Raw genomic sequence first — 17,535 nt, forward strand, 5'->3', positions numbered from 1 at the left:
CCTGAACTCTATTGTACTCAATTGCACCAGCTTCATTTTACATCAGAAAAAGAAGAACATACTCTATACAGTAAGTTATTTGACAGGTAAAAACTGCTGAACATCAAAAATAAGGTAAAAGTTCTTGATTTTATTAATAAATTCTCCAGACCATGTTTCAGAATTCATCAGCCTCATGCACACACTTTTCTTTTCCCAAAGGGTATTCGTGACTGTGATCCAGGTAGAATTAGAAACAAGGATTAAATAATAGAATGTTCCAAGCACAGACCACATGACAAAAAAAAAAAAAAAAAAAGGGAAACTCTTTTCCATCTAACCATAGTAAAAAGCTTGCATAGTAGCTAGTTTTCATATGACCATTACTACCCAAGCTAAAGCAATATTTAAGACAGAATGTGTCCAAGACACACAAAGCAAAATTTTAATCAAGGAGTTACCCATCTACACCATAACACTAAACCTAACTAAAACATAGAAAGAAGAAACATTATTAAGATCAACACTATTCATGACAGCATCTGCCATACATCAGGAGTCTCTAACATTTTAACTTCTGACAAAGAAAGAATTACCTTCAGGCATTTTACAGAGCTACCGCCTTCTTCAAATTCAAGCACACATTCACTTTACTTGATTTTTGGCAACAGAGTAGCATGGCTGTTCAAAGCCAGAGAAGATCTGAAAAAAAAAGATTCAGAATGCAATTATTACTAAAATGTCAGGATTTTATTACCATAATTACATTTAATACTGAAATCAGTGCATGTTAATGCCAGAAGAATAATTATGTGGTAGTTGTTTGGCGTTTTGTTAATTAACAATGCTATCCAGTCACAAGTCTGCCCAGATCTGCCACACATCTGAATACTTCTGCTCATCATTTTTGTTTAAAATAACTATTAATCATACTTTTGAGTGTTAGCAAGAAGAGAAATTTAGTTCACTATAAAGAACGGCTTGCTTTTTCATTAACAGAAATTATTTTTCAGCACTCGTGCAGAATGCGGTTAACAGTGACACTGCGAGCAATAGAGAATGTCTTAACAATGCAATTTATCTAAGAAAATCCAGCATTAAAAGGTATACATGCTACTGCTGTTGACTGAATAGCCTTATCCAGCAGCTGCCTTACACAGATTCCTTCAGGAATCAGTATCCCCTTCCTTACCTGAAAGGTAACCTATTTTGCTAAGCCATTCACCTACTTTCAAAGCAATTGTTAGATTTATTTATTCTATTTTTTAAATAAACTGAAGATGTTACCACTCCCAGATTGTCACTACATCTTGGCCCGGGGGTTCCTCTACCAGAACTGCTTCTTAAACTACAAAATGAGCCAGATCACAAAGGTGACCTTTTTTAGGCTACCCTAGTTCATTTTAGCTGTGTTCAGTTAAGTAGCAGTGCCAAAGGAGAAGGAGCCTTGGCAAAGAACAAGTGGATAACCTGTTGGGCTCAGGGCAGTGAAACAAGTGCACTAACTCCAGACTGCAAACAAACATTATTTCTATCATGTTAATGCCCTAGCAAGCTTTCTGAGAAGATGATCAGGCACTATAAAGGGTGATAATCCATTACTAAAAATAGGCTTGCTGAAGCCTGAAAACCATTAGAACATGTAAACCATTTTACACAACCTATGTTACTACAGATAAATCGGAAATACTCACCCTACATTCTAAAACCTTAATAAATGAAAAAAAAATTTCTTGTCATGGAACAGAAAAATTATCTTCCTTTTGTCCACTCCCTCATCAAACCCATGCAAAATGCATACATGACATTTTATCAGAAGCAAAGGTACAATAAAAGGGAAATAACCAGTGTGCTTAAGTGCTGCCATTAAAAAAAATGTAATTGAACTGTCCTCCTCCTGTTTAGCTATCAGCAGTCAGTAGTTGTACTTGAGCAAAATTAATTTATGAATACTTGCCTTAGGTCAACATAATGCACATTAACACAAAACTGCTGAAATACTTCTGCCAGAAACTAGGAACATAAAGCAATAATCTCCTGCCTTATAATTGCTTTGCAACCACTAAGAAAAAAACAGGTGGTGTTTCTTCACCCAACACCTCATCAAATCATGTTGGGGTAAAAGAACTACACGATGCAGGGAGGACAAATTTGTACTAAATTACTCTTAAAAAAACCCCAAAAACAAAGAAGATAGAATTCACAAAATTCCACTAAATTTACCTACTCTCAAGGCTGTAACAAATTTCAGTGAAAACTTCAAGAAGAGGGGAATGATGTAAAGCAAGGTTCCAGAGAATATATGCCTTAAACAGCAATCTCTCCTGCAGATTCACTGATGTCCAACAAAGACGTGCTGCAGCATGTCCTTCCTCCCTTCAGCAGGAACAACATAAACTGCCTCTCTCCAGCTGCCTGTCTTCACAGCATTGGAAGAAAAATTAATTTTGAGAGCTCTCCCTGGTCTTGCATCTCTGGACAACATCTGCCTGTGTTCAAAGTTCCAGGGGATATGCATGAAAACCTACCAGAGTTGCCCAAGTTTCTTTTCTTTCAAAGGTCAGGTTATTGCAGACTGTTACAGGCAAGGTCAGCTACAGATCACAAATTAGCCTTTAAGTTTGTTTCCAATATTCCAGAATATTGTCATCATCCAGCAGTAACACAAGTTCTTAACATAATCTTGGAGTGAAAGTCATACCATCAAGCTTCAACAGGATATATCCATACAGGTTTTGTTCCTCTTCTGTTTGTATTACTACAACAGGCCATTAGGAGAGTATCAGGCTTTATTTATTCATTTTTACCTTTAAATTCTTAGGTAGTGTTACATGTTTCAAGACTTTTATAATGTTATGTTGCTGTAATTATTTTCATTTGTTTTAATAGAGATTCAACAACTACACAATTTGTCAACTACTGAAGACAGAGCTGCTACCTATGTAATCAAACAAAACCACAAACAATTAATCCACCCAGATTATTTGTTTAAACTGTGTGACTTGCAGCATTAGATTCATGCTATCCTATAAACTAGATTCTTCACACTATGAGATAGAAGTCTGTATGACCAACTGTCACAAATTATCAGTAATACCATTAAAAAATAGCTGCCAGATCAGACAGAATATGGTAGGCACAAATAAAAGAAAAAGTAGATTTTAAAAATGTAAGAATGTCACAAAGTATAAAAAGTTTCCATAATTAACTGAAAATATGTATAGTGTCACATTAGGTTATAAAACACCAAAACCAGCCACGAATACATTGTGCTGGTTGCAACATATTTCACTGCTCTACACACCACATTGCAATGCAATTACTGCAATCTTTTCTTGTATAATATAAACTCTTCAACAACCAACTACTTTTGAAGTCAGTGTTGATCAATACTTTCAACATGTGCTGTTTACAAGTACTGAGATGTATCTCAGTTCAGAACTTGCTCACTGTTATATCTCTAAAAGGAAACTAATGACTGCTTACAGACTCTTGTCATTACAGCACAAGCATCACAGGTTTCACAGCACCCTACAAACAATCCTATAGCTATATTAACCATCCATTTCTGCACTTAAATGCAAAACCCCTGCTTCCAAATACCTAATGCTGACTGTTCCATTGTTTCATGGTACAATTCTTTTCAACTTCACAAAGTCAAACACTGAATTATGGCATTCAGAGCGGGACAAAGACAGAAATTAACATTTATGCAGTCTGAGTTTAATGGGACATTAATCAACTTCACTTTCGTCATTAATTCCCTGTATTATCTTAATTGTTCACACTCATGCTTCTGACATCTCATTTTCCATACTTCCTTTATAATCTGGATTACAAACTAAACTTGAGCAAACAGAGACACCGATAACTTTTTCCTTAACACCATAACATTTAAACTGAACTATGCCAAAGTAATGGCTTTCCTTTAAAACCAGTGGTGTAAAATTCCATCCACAACAGCAACACACAAGCAGTACATGGTATCTTGCTTTTTGTTCCCAGGGAAGAGCAGGGAAGTGCTGCTCCACATCTATATGCTAAGTGTTGTACTTATCAATGCTTCATCTGCCAGGTCAGCTAGAACCAAGAGGCCCAAACTCCATGTCAAAACGGGTTCAAGCCTGAAAGCAGACAGAAGTAGCTGAATCACCTGATCAAGACAAGATCATGCCTGCATTTCCACACTGTTACTAGACAATCACACACTTCTATGTGATCACCATCTGTGTGCTGCTGATAAAGAAGTTTCACTTCCCTTACTGCAGAAGCACCGACGCTGCACTACAGGTAGCAGTGTCTCTTATGAGTCATAAATGTTACCCTCAATTACCAGCATCAGGACACCACCACAGAATTTCTGCCTGTTGAAACGGCAATTCATCTGAGGCAAAGGCTGACAAGTCTGTGACATGCTTAAAAAGACTCAAGTGCTATTCCTCATTCAGTAAATATGTTATCTGGGTAACATCTCCCCTCAAGGCCAATATACCTTTATTACCACTCAAGATGGGAGTCAACTTTAGAGCACATTAGCATGTTATTAAATTGTGCTTCATTTCCATACCACAAATCTTATGGTTTGCCTCTCAGATGCTACAGTTCCTGTGATTTCACCTTTCAGAGCAGGATTTCCTGCTTCACCTCGATTTGAGCAACTCTGTAATAGACAAAGGTACAAGCCCAGTGCAGAATACTCCTTACAATTAGTTTTGTTTTCTTCTAGAAACCTGCCTTCTACCTCCACTTCCTTTGTTTTTTGCAAGTGCCCTTCTCAAAAAATGCTCTCTTGCTTCAACTTGCAGACCCCAGCAGCACAGTATCTTATAGCACATAAATCAAAGGAAAATGAAAATAGAAACTGAAGCTAAATTTAATGCAACTAACACCTTTCTTAATGTCAGTTGTAAGATCCTCTCTAAAAGTAGGCTTCAAGGAACTTTCTTCAATACTGCAACCTAATGCATCTAATCAGAAATACCTTAATTTTGCAGAACATTACTACTACCACCACCAAAAGAATAGAAAGTATTACCTCATTGTGAGGGCACGCATTCTTTAGTAATGCTTTATGCAACAGAAATGGCTGTTTCTAAAACACAGTACAAATGCATATCATTTTCTGGATAGCCAACTGTTGAAAGGAAATATGCTTTAAAAGGCACTAAAAAAACTTAAAAGAAAAACTAAAAAATTAAAAAAAAATACCCCTAAGCTGTGTGACAAATAAGTAGTAGGGCTCCTTCTGACCCAGGTGCAGAAAATAATTTACTTCTCCTACTCCTCCAAAATAAATTTAATGGGAAGACCACATTTAATCACCGAGATACATATTACTGAAGTGGAGATCCTTTCTCCCACCGGCACCTTGTATGAAAGCCTATAAACCTCCTGTTCAAGTCACACAGTAGTCTTAAAGAAATGCTGTCAATCCCTGACATCTGTAAGGTTGCAGCCATCTGGAGCTCTATTTATATGTTGAGATGTGCATCAGGCACAGAGGCGGTTACTTAATTACAGCATCTCCAACAGGCACTGTGTTCTTAACAGCTCTCAAACTCAGCTGCTGGTCAGCACAGCAAGTCTTTTCCATTCAACCCAAGAGCCAAGCTGCAATCCTGCAGAGCAGCCACGACACATTCCTAAACCCCTACCTCCCAATTCAGTAAAGAGGAAATTCAAAAGTCAGTAATTCAGTATTTCATAGTCTAAGAGGTTTATTCCCTCCTTTAAGATGAATAATTTTATATCTTACTAACCTAATACTTCAGTTACACATTGGCCATCATATTCAGAGTTGCTCCTACAACTCTGAATTACCCTCATTCAGGTGCTGCAATGCCTTCAGAGGTCCTCAGTAACATCAAGGGTGAAAGAGCAGATCAAAAGCAAATCTGGGCAGGTAAGAAAACACTGTGCATTAAAGAGTGCTTTGAAATCGGTGCAGGCCAAAACAATGCAGCTTCTCACAAGTTCAGACAAAACTTACACTGTGAATTTTAGGAACGCCATGGTCATAAGGCAACAAGCACATTATCAGGCACTGTGTCATGATTACATATGGGCATGATTATAAAGCTTAAAATCTGATGGTTAGCAGCTATTTACACTGCTGTTTTCGCTAATTTGAGGAGCTGCCAAAACACAGTCTATATAACGCATCAGACAAAAGTCCTCTTCCAATAGTAAATACAGTTTTACCCCATTTTTCAAAACCTCACAGCTCTTACATGATAAAAAGTGAAACTTCTGTGCCTCAGTTAACAGGTACAGGACAGAAAACAAACCTAGGATTTCTGACAATCTTATTGCTAGGAAACAGCCCACAACCTGCAGAAGTATCCCTTTTCTTTCTTTTCTTTTTTTCTTTTTAATTGATGGAAACAAGTCTTTCTGCAGCTGTCTGCGCCTTACTTTTGACAAAGTTAACTGAAGGTTTTGGCAGATTTTTCTTTTTTTAATGTATAATTCTGCCATTTCAAAGCATTTCTGGAGTACAAGCCTCCCTTGAATTACAGAGATTAATACATTCTCTTTGCAGAGATTGGTACTTTCAGGTACATGGAGCTTCAGGTGGTTTTATTCAAGTTACTGACTGACTCCATAGTGGTGGGAAGGTTCTTCCTGTAGGTACATACTCTTTAAAATAATTAGCATGTAAAATCTTCCAGTGTTTGCAAACAATTCTGCAAGAAACAGACAACAACAATTTCTTATATCCAACTCAGACAAGTCAGCACCAGTGCTTCTTCCACTAACACTCTCTCTGATCAACCAAGAACACAAACTATGGAACACAAACAAAAAGAGCACCAAACTTATGAATACCTTTCCTCAGCCAGTTCTTCTGCTCCTTTCCCTGCATCAACTTTCAGTGGTGCAACTACCTGTTTCTGTGGAATAAAGTGGATGACTTTGCTGTAATAAGTTAGAAACACCATACTTCTCCAGGATACTGACAGCTCAAATTGGTTCCATGATCTGGTTCGTTACATAACTCCACAAACTACCCTTTAACTAAAGGTGGAGAGAAGCCAACGAATACAGAGGATACTCAACATCAGAACCATCATTCAAGAAGACAAGTGAAAATTTTCAGAAGGCATCATTCATATTTCTAACTGCCCTTCCATCCTCAGTTACTAAGAGAACACTTCTTAGAAACCTAGTACAGAAGCCCAAACCAGTACCCTCTTAAGAAGCAGGCTAAGATAATTTAAAAATTTTCAATTACTACAGATGCAACTAAGGACAGAGTTTCTCAAAATTTAGTCTAGGATGCCATTTCCCTTGTTCTCCCCTCTTCAGATACAACATCCTAATGCTACAACTTTCTTTTTTTTTTATTTGGAAAAGAGAAAAATCTTGGCCAGAACTATTTAAAAGACAAAACTACAGAACATAAGACTGATTAAATAGCATTTACTTCAGAGGAATGAAAAAACTACAGATGGAAAAGTAAGTCCAAGATTGACAATAATGAAATGTAAGGCAAGTAAAGATCCTTGTGATTTAGTCTGACTGCCTACATAAAAGTCATAGGTTCTTTCTTAATTGGTATTCATAAGCAATCAGATTTTTAAAAAACCATTAAAGTTATCTAGCAATAAGGAAATCCACTACCATCTTAGTAAAATGTTTAATTGCTTTGAAAGTTGCAAACTTGTTTCAAATTTTTCTTATCCTACATTAATTATAAAATCAGTATTTGAACTTTCAAGATCTAAAGATAAAAAAGAGAAATTTGATAAATTCTAAGTCACTTATAACTCATATGTCACCCACCAACCTCCTCCTATTCATCAACCTCCTTTTATTTTCAGTGGTATCTGGAAGTAAATGACCATCAGCAAGATGCAGAGCTGATATAAGCCTCAGTCTCCCTAGGTATACATCTTCAGAAATGTCTAGATTCTCCTCATATCAATTTATTAACTCTTTTTGAATCACACATTTAAAAATCACCTTCAGATCTCTATTGGCAACAGTGCAAAGGAAGATAACAGCAGTGTGCTGAGAAATGAGAAAAGCTGCAGGGTAGTTTGCAGAATATTAATTTGTCTCTAATCTCAAGGTGTTTTCTAATCTTCATCTGCCCTCCTTTACTCTTCTGGAATATAAATCTTTGTTAGCTTATAAAAGCTAACAGCGTGCACTGATAAATTATTTTATGCAGTTTTACCAATATAAGAACTATCCAACCACCAAAGAAAGCCCAAGAAAACCAGAGAAAAACACAATTTACAATGACTGAGGTACTACAACTATATTCCTGCCTTACTGAACTCTGGTTGTGCTGTTTAGAGCCATAACAGGCATGTGAAAATGCTGTTGTAATACATTGCTTTTTAAAATGTATAGGTATTTTACCACCAAGCCTCTCATTTAAAAAGGAAAGTTTACACACTACCCCTCCCCCCCTTCATTCAGAAAGAACTGAGAATTTTGAGTCATATTTTCAATCCATTCACTGGGTGAGAATCAAGTTTCTTTCAATCAGTAGACAACACAAGTACTTGTGAAGAATATTTTTAAAGAGAGAAGTCAGCTTGAATTTACTAGTAGAACACTTACAATATAGCATAAGCACAACGTACTAAAGACAGCTTCTAGTTCTGTTACACAATATAGTCTTATGTAAGAATCTTCCCTTCATCTGAATTTAATAAAAATACATACTCTGGAGGATGGAAGAATAACTGGATAAACAAAAGCACCATTTTGTCAGTATGAACTGTTTATCCTAAGTCAACTACAATAAATAAGGGTCCAAATTTCACACTTTTGAGGTACCAGCATAGCTACTTGGCCTCGACAAACTCAAAGTTTGAGATAAACCACTGACATTGAAAGTCCCTGCAATATCAGGAAAAAAAAAACACTATTCAAGTGATAAAGAGCAAAAAGTACTGCAGCTATAACTACAACACAAAAAAGCATAACATGTTCAATCATAGAACTAAATCAAAATAGAAGTTGGAAACTTAAAAACAGCTAGCTCAAACATTCGAAAATCAGACCTGAGCAAAGTGCAATTCTTACAGAATTTATATTTTTGCTTTCCTAAGGATGGTATGATTTTTTGAATCCACATTGTAAGTAAAACTCTCCCTATAATTGGTTCTTCAACACTGCATTCTACCTCTAAAATATGTATCATTTTCAATCTGTTCAAAATGAAAACAGCATACTGGCCTGTCAAATACATCTTCAAGAAAAATAATGAAGATTGATGTATCATACAGACACTAATTCCACCTAATCCCTCCAAATGAAAGCAACAGGCAATCAAAATACTGAACACACTATTTCACTATCACCACCACAGCTTTCCTATTCTCCTGAAAAAGCAAAAAAGAAAGTTTCAAAAGAAAGTCTTAAGAGGTAAGAAAACATGAGTTATGTCATAAAGAGAAAATACATCCATGTTCTGAAGTCGGTTAAAAACCCCTCAGAACATGAATTAGGCAGAGCTGCTCTCAAATATTCACACACCATTCTTCTCATTGATCCTACATCATTACACAGCAAGACAACCGCAGGACAGCTGGAACCCAACTAGTCAACAAAGCAGTTTCACATTTTACTTTCCATTAACAAGTAATTAACACAGGTCAGAAAGAAATTCATACAGCACTCAAACAAGCCTTTTTGTACTTATTTGCACTAACTCATAGAAAACAGTCCACCACATTCTACCACAGCTTATTTTCTAGATGCACAAACTACTAGAGCTTTATATATAGCACACCATAATCGTTTCACCTTGATACGACAAAGACAGCAGGCCCAGCTGCAAAATCTCTTTCCAAAAGAAACTGTCAACATCTTGGATGGCCATAAAAAGCTACACTGAGCTGTTGCCTGAGCTTAGAAGCCCTCTGAACCATGGACCACAAATCTGAACAACAAAAGGAAAATACACACCTTGAGAGGGACAGAAGACTAGCAAGAACTGCCCTGACAGCCCTGGTGTTTCTCCTGACCCCTGTCTCAATCTGTGGACATAAATGTGGTATCAATAAATTTATTTCGATACTTCTATTGACAACTTCCAATAACTAGTATTGAAAAATTATTCATGTATTATTAACAATATAGTTATGTTTGAATCCTATTAGAAAACACAAAGCATATCCACTTCCAACCCTGCTCACAAATAGAAAAAATAGAAAGAGCTGGTACATGGCTATGATGTCTTCCAAATTGCCTTTCAACTGAACTACATAAAAAAAACTAAAATTTAAATTAAAACTAAATAAAGAGTGGATCTGCACTATGAATTAACTCATAAATAGACAAGTGACTGTCTCAGTAACCACAGAATGTTAATCAGCTCACAAAAATAATTGCCAGCAATTTCATTATCACCATTAATCATGCTATAGGCTTTAACAACTCACAATTCATGTGAAGATCTTTCAACTTGTACAACAAAAACATTAGTCTGGCAAATCAGCTAGAAAACAGACACTGTAATTCTTGCAATTGGATTAGTAATTTACATATTAATGATTTTTTTTGGCCTGTTTGGTATCACTGCATTCAATCACATCCTGCAGTATAATACAATATTATTATGTAAGCTGGCATCTTGTAATCAAGTGTTTGCTATTCAGTAATACTGATTAACAACTTTGCACCAGAATGCTACCTATTAATAGGCTCCTTGAAAGTAGTAAGGTAATAATATTTGTTTTTTCCCCTCCTCATCTTCAGAAACCGTTCATATAATGCCATTGAGCTGTGGACCAAAAATCAGGAGCACAACTTTCTTGAGCAATATTGCAAATGCAGAAGGAGACACATGACTGCTTGGGCACTATCCAAATGACTGAAGTAGCTCTGTAGTGTAATAACCGGGTACACATACTATAGTTTTTCATTTTAACTTGTTTCCACTTTACCTCAACCTGCTAATGAACCCATCCTGTGCAATTTAAGTCTCAAGACCTTCACATCACTCTTTCACAGAAAGTAACTGCTAGTTTAAAAGCAAATAAAGACTTAAGGACATGCTGATAACATACAGAAAAATTCTTTCCAGTGACTCCACTGTAACTGCCACTCCTATCAAAAACAAATCAACTTGTCCTACTCCCTTATCCCCAATATACGCTCAGTCCCCTATTTAACCAAAATAACTAAGTTCAGTTGAGAAATTGTTTTCCACCTTAGTTTCTGCAAGGCCATGTAACAGCTGTGTTCACACAACTTGCAGGGACACTCCGTTTTTTAAACGGACACCACAAAAGACCTCAAAATAACCCTTGCCCTCTTCTCCAGGCAGAGCACAAGTCTGCTGCATACACTTCTAATTATAAATATAGTAACCTGACATGGGGAGGGAGCCAGCCCCTTGGACACGATCTCAGAAACTACTAACCCAAATCTGTGTTGAGCATAAGCCTAGAGCAACACAGTTGCTGCTAAGATAGGTTTTACAATCTACAAAACACACAGCTACCTGTACAGAGTGGACAACAATAATGGACTTCCAAAGCACAATTAGGTCTATCTTACAATAATCCACCATCCCAATAGATCCTGTTTGCATTTCCAGCTCTAAAACTGGCATAGCTGAAGTCCCTTACTATGTGTTTTTCAGCATGTAATCTTCTTTACTACTCTCAAAATAATAAAATAAAGCCATTTTAAGTCCCAGGCAGCATTTAGAGTAAGTACAAATATATCCTCTGCATACTTTAATCAAAACTTAACAATGCTAGAATATCTAAATCCTTTCTTGTTAATACTTGCTTCTTGGCACAAAAGTTTGTCTTAGACCACAAGACAAAAGTAAGGTCCTTTCTTTATGTGCTTCATCTTTTAAAAATTTTCCAAGGTACTACATTTGAAATATTCTTGAAATTCACAATTTAAATATACCACAATAGCGCACATTTTCATTATCACTATTATTACGTAGTACTTCCATGATGTATGGAGATGAACTTTTTAGAAGGGTATGTATGGGAGAATACAAGGAGCAATAGCTTTAAACTGAAAAAGTATAATTTTAGATTGGCTATAAGGAAGAAATTCCTTACTGTGAAGATGGTGAGACACTACAACAGGCTGCCCAGAGAAGCTGTGGATGTCCCATGCCTGGAAGTCTTCAGGGACAGGTTGGATGGGGTTTTGAGCAACCAGGTCTAGCAGAGGGTGTCCCTGCCCATGGCAGGGAGGCTGGCACTAGATGATTTTTAAGGTGCCTTCCAACTCAGGCCATTCTATAATTCTGATTCTGTTATAGTGTTATTCCTCACAGCACTTCTCAGCTGTATAAAATTCAACTGTCTGAAACATGTTTTTCCATTCTTGTCATTTCCCCAGTATTGCTGAGGTACCTTTTACCATGCAGTTAAACCCACACCTCCAGAAGTGGAAGTCCTTCCATAAACCCAACAGCACAAACTACTTCTGACACACATATATGTGAATACAAGGAAAAAGAACCAAACCTCAAGCTCCTCATTCTTTCTCACAAAGAAGTAAAGGTGAAAGCTTAAAATATGAACCACAAGAAATGGCTCATAGCCAGGACATACCATGTAATTACTTTAGACAAAAACAAATGACATAAGAGGAAAAAAAAAAGCTATGGTTATATGAGGTCTAAACTAACATTTCTGTGTTTCTTGGGACCAGACATGACTTTTTATTTCACGTCTAGATGATGTTAAGTAAGAAACACGAACATTACAAAGGTCGGCTCATTTAGTTCTCCCAGCATTTATATTAGCATTTCTACCTCCGGATCACTGGCAGCCAGTACTTTTGGGAGTCAGTGAGAAAGAAGCGAGCACTGATCCAAAGAACATCCTGAAAGCCTACTGAAGAGCCGTAAGAAAAAACCGAAGGGAAAATTCATTACAGGACACATGCTTCCTCGGGAGCAGGACCAAGTAAACAACGGAGGGAGAGGCAGAACAACGTTTGTAAACACACAACGCTTCTGCACGGGGCTCGCCCGACCGCCGCCGACGGCGAGCACGGAGGCGCTGCCAGGCTGAGTCATTCCTTGTAGTAACTTCACCGCGAATCCCTCGCCCTGGCAGCGGAGCCCAGGGCAGGCAGGGAGCACCCCGGCCCGCCCGCCGCTGCTCCCCTCTGACGCCCGGCAGCCACCGCCCCCCGCTCCCAGCAGCCGCGCCGGGGTCACTCCGCCGCCCCGGGACCGGTTCCAGCCGCGGGATCCCGGTCCTCCCCGACCCCCGCTCCGCCGCCTCCCAGTTCTTTGTCGCCCGCCCGCCCCAGGGTACAGCCCCGCGCCCAGCGCCGGGACCGCCGCCCCTCGCCAAGGCCGCCCTCCCGGTACCGGAGTCCCCGCCTTCCCGCGGCTGGGAGGGGCTGAGCGGGGCGGCGGGGGGAGCCCGCACGTCCCCGGGCAGCGCTCGGCACTCACCCCCGGGTCCCGCGCGGGCAGCGCCGCTCATCCTGCGGCGGTGGCGGCGCGTCCCCCCCCGCGCCGCGCGGCCGGGCCCGGCGGCTCCGCGGGGGCGCGCAGCGCCTCGGCGGGGCCCGCGGCCGAGCGGGGAGAGGCGGCGGGCCGGGAGAGGCGGCTCGGCGGGGCGGGCTGGGGGCCGCGGGGAGCGGGGGAGCCCTGCCTGGCGCGGCCGCCGCCGCCGCCGGTGTTTGTTGTTGTCGTCAGCCGCTTCCGGCGCGAGGGCTGCCGGGAGGGGGCGGCGCGCGGGAGGGACCGCGCGGCGGAAGCGGCGGCGGCGCGCGGGGCCGGGCGGGCGCGGGCCGGGAGCGGCGCGGGTGGAGCGGCCCTGAGGGGCTCCGGGGGAAAGGGGCCCTGAAGGGCGCCGGTTCCAGCCCCTCGGCAGCGACACCGTCCGCTAGAGCAGGCTGCTCAGAGCTCGACCCACCCCGGCCCTGGATACTTCCAGGGGTGTGTTCAAGATCCTGCCACCTTAACCTCTAGGCAGCCAGTTGCATTTCTTCACCAGTGTCACACTAAAGGATTTTCTCCTAGTGTCTAATCTAAGCCTACTCTTTTTTAACTTAAACGCATTCACCCTGTCCTTGCATGCCCTTGCAAACAGTCTTGCCCCATGTTTCCTCCTTCCTGCCTTCCCTTAAGACACTGGGAGGCCACAATCTGCTCACCCCAAAGCCTTCTCTTTTCCAGGCTGAACAATCCCAATTCTTTCAGCCTTTCCTCAAAGGAGCAGTGCTCCATCTCTCTGATCAGTTTTGAAGGCCTCCTCTGGACTCATTCCCACCCAGGTGGGACCCTGGAGCTGGATGCAGCACTGCAGGTGGGATCTTAGCAGGGCAGAAGGGCAGAATCCCCTCCCTTGCCCTGCCTGCTGTGCTGCTTTTGATCCAACCCAGGACATGGTCAGCATTTGGAAGTCAAGCCCATGGCCTTTCCCAAGTGGGAGGTTTATTCAATTTCATTTTAATCTGAGATGACAAGAGATCAAAAGTTTAGGAAATCTACAGAGAGTTTTAAATATCTGTCTTGTATGTTTTGAGTTTTGTTGCAAAGAACTATACTGAGATAACTTACATGCTTCACTGATATAAAAAGAAATCTTAAAAAATGATGGGTTTAGATGACACTTTCTTATGCTCTGCACAAACAGAAAAATGTCAACTTCTCCTAGAGAAACTTATCAAACACTTTTGCCATGAAATGTGACTTACACCTACAGGGATACCAGTTCCTACCAAACTTCTAGATATCACCTCTCACTTAAAGAAAGTGAGATCACCATGGCCAGTCCAGCCAAACAATGGGTCTATTTCCTAAACACACAGGAAGTTTTTTAAGACTAGAAATTGACACCTGCTAGCAAGGATAAACTAGAAAGAAGTAAAAAGAGAAGGATTCATAGCATGGGAATCAAGGGCTCTCTGTCACAATATTCTTTTTCCTGTCACAGGCGTTGACTATTACTTCAGCATTTAAGATGATGGCTGTTTGCATTTCCAAATGCTAGGCAGAATTTAGCAAATGTTCAATTCATCCCTGTGCCAGCAAGTGAGGGTGGACCCAGGTGCACTCACTGTCCAGGCCGGACTCCCATCCCCCAGGGATGAGCCCTCGGAGAGCTTTTGACGTAAAGCAGCCCAGGAGCTGTAGGGTGGGAACTGACCTCATATTCCTGTCAAGAAGACAAAAATAAACCTTGCACACATCACTTTTGGTTTCTTTTTTATTACAAGTTTCTTTAGAGGCTTAGCCCACTGAACTTTTCTTTGGGATGAGGACATTTCCACATAAATTAGACAAGAGTGAATTTGAGAGGAATACAAGCAAAGAGGCTTGTTTGACTCAGAGATGCAGGAGGGGATCACAATGCTGGCATCAAGGACATCCTCTAGCCAAATCCCTTGAGAACACCATACAGCTGGATTGTACTTTCTCTGCTGCCTACTTTCACCTCTCCTTCTATAACATACCCCACAGGCAGCAGGTCATGGCAAAGCATAATGTTGTGGCCAGGGTATATTCAGATACAGAATATTCTCTGCACATAAGAGGAGGATTACAAAAACAAGTGCAAGCATGTCATGGTCCCAAGCACAGGAAGGACATCAACATTCTGGAAAGAGTCCAGAGGAGGCCATCAGGTTGTGTAGAGGGATGGAGGATCTCTCCTATGAAGAAAAGCTGCAAGAATTTGCTTTGTTCATCCCGGAAAAGAAAAGGCTTTGGCGTGACCTAATTGTGGCCTTCCATACCTTAAGATACTTCTCACAAGCTGGACCAGGCTTATGGTTTTCACAGTAGACTTGTAGTAGCCACCTCTGCTATGTTGGGGAGCTTCCTGCCTGACACATGAAAAGCTATGTTGAATAGTCACAGCCTGTCCAGACAGGAATTTCTTGGCCTTTTAAAAAAAAGCCCCCAGTTGCCACCTTGTGGCACCCCATAAAAAAGTACTCCCCAGCTCTGCAGCTTGTTGGGAGATGCATCCAAATTCTGAAAGGCACCTTTGACACTTCAGACTACAGCAATAAATGGGGCAGGGAAGACATCAGTACTCAAACAGATGTAATGGAAAGTATAATACAGAACAAGTGGCATGCATGCTATTGTCAGAAGTCAAGAAAAAAACCCCAAAACTTTGAGGTTTGGTAAGCCTGAAGCACAAATAAGTATCATTAAAATTCTCTTGAGGAGAAACTACTGAGAGGACCTCCTGAAGGTTGAGAAGCTGAGACATTGGCAAAAGAAGCAGCAGCATCTCCTCAAACAGTGGAGTGGCAGTGCTGACAGGGCTTGTAGTTTTCTGTCAAAGCACCTCTGCCAGTCAGGCTTCCAACAATTGCATAAAGTGAGGCTTCAGGCACATAAGCATGGTTCTGGTTTTTACAGCACGTGTGGGACAGCTCTTGATTGATTTGAGAGGCAGCTCAGGCAGGACTGAAGCAGGAACTTCAGTTCTGGGGAGTAGGCAAAGTGCTGCTAGCAGAGCAGGTTGTTCTGGCTTGTTCTTGTAACGTTTCATTATGTTGCTTCCTCTCAAAGTGTTCCAGAGCCACTTCATGCCAAACAACTAATTACAGGGTTTTTTCATGAGCCTGTCTGAACAAAACCTAAAATTTAGCATTATATTCTATCCTAAAAAAAAAAAAAAGCACCATTTTATGAAGAAGTTTTTGCTCTAGGATATACGAAAAGAAAGCATTGAATCAGGGTTACTGAGAATTCTTCACACTTTCAAAGTGCTGTACAAAAAGTAGGTTATTATTCTTTCAAGATACTGTTTAGGATCCACCTATACCTTTTTCTCATTCTGTAAAATATCCAAGAAGGTTGAAGGGGTTTTTCACTGTGTGCTTTTAATTTTGGGTGCTAAATTGGGCATACCAAAGAATGTGTCTCTTAAACTACATATTCATGCAGCTGTAGTCAGAGAGCAAAAAGAGCCCGCTGCTCTTTAAGGGAAAGCAAACTGGGATCCGAGGCTGGCAGCAAGGGTCACTGTCACGGACAAGGGGAACAGTCCCACAGTATCAGTGAGGTCTGGTGACTGTTTCTCTGTACAATTGTTATCCGCATGCCAGTAAGGGACTGATACTGTCAGTATTTATTTAGTTGCAAATGTACTTCAAAACCCACATCTTCCTATTTTCTTTAGCTCTGCTTGCCAGAAATTCAGCCTGTGTACTTCTGCTTCCCGTACTGCTGTGTCTTGGTTTAACCCCAGCCAGCCACCAAGTACCACAAAGCTGCTTGCTCACACAGTTCCCCTCTGTTCCCACAGTTCCCCTCCTCTCACAGTGAGATGTGGAGGAGAAGCAGGAAATAATTGTAAAACACGTGAGTTGAGATAGAAATAGTTTAATAATTCAAATAAATACAATAACAGAGACAACAAAAAGAGAAAAAGTAAAACCTGAAACAGACAAGTGATGCCTAAATCAGTTGCTCACCACCCACTGACAGATGCCCAGCCCTGCCTTGAGCAGTGATCGGCCCCTCCCAGCCTCAACTCCCCCTAGTTTATATACCAAGTATGACATTCTATGATATAGAATATCCCTTTAGTCTATTCAGGTCAGCTGTCCCAGCCATTCTCCCTCCTGGCTTCT

General features: G+C 40.6%; 1 protein-coding gene across 3 annotated transcripts in view; it reads right to left on the bottom strand.

Moving 5' to 3' along the window:
• RB1CC1 (RB1 inducible coiled-coil 1) overlaps positions 1–13,610 on the bottom strand; it is a 66,139-nt gene extending 52,529 nt beyond the window's left edge. For all 3 annotated transcript variants that reach the window (XM_064386232.1, XM_064386212.1, XM_064386222.1), the window contains exons 1-2: positions 13,388–13,610; positions 576–681 (exon numbers count right to left, since the gene is read on the bottom strand). The gene's annotated coding sequence lies outside the window, so the exon portion shown is untranslated. The remainder of the gene's footprint in view (positions 1–575; positions 682–13,387) is intronic.
• Positions 13,611–17,535: the final 3,925 nt, after the last annotated feature.

This window comes from Passer domesticus, chromosome 1, assembly GCF_036417665.1.
Source record: "Passer domesticus isolate bPasDom1 chromosome 1, bPasDom1.hap1, whole genome shotgun sequence".
NCBI classification, from domain to species: domain Eukaryota; kingdom Metazoa; phylum Chordata; class Aves; order Passeriformes; family Passeridae; genus Passer; species Passer domesticus.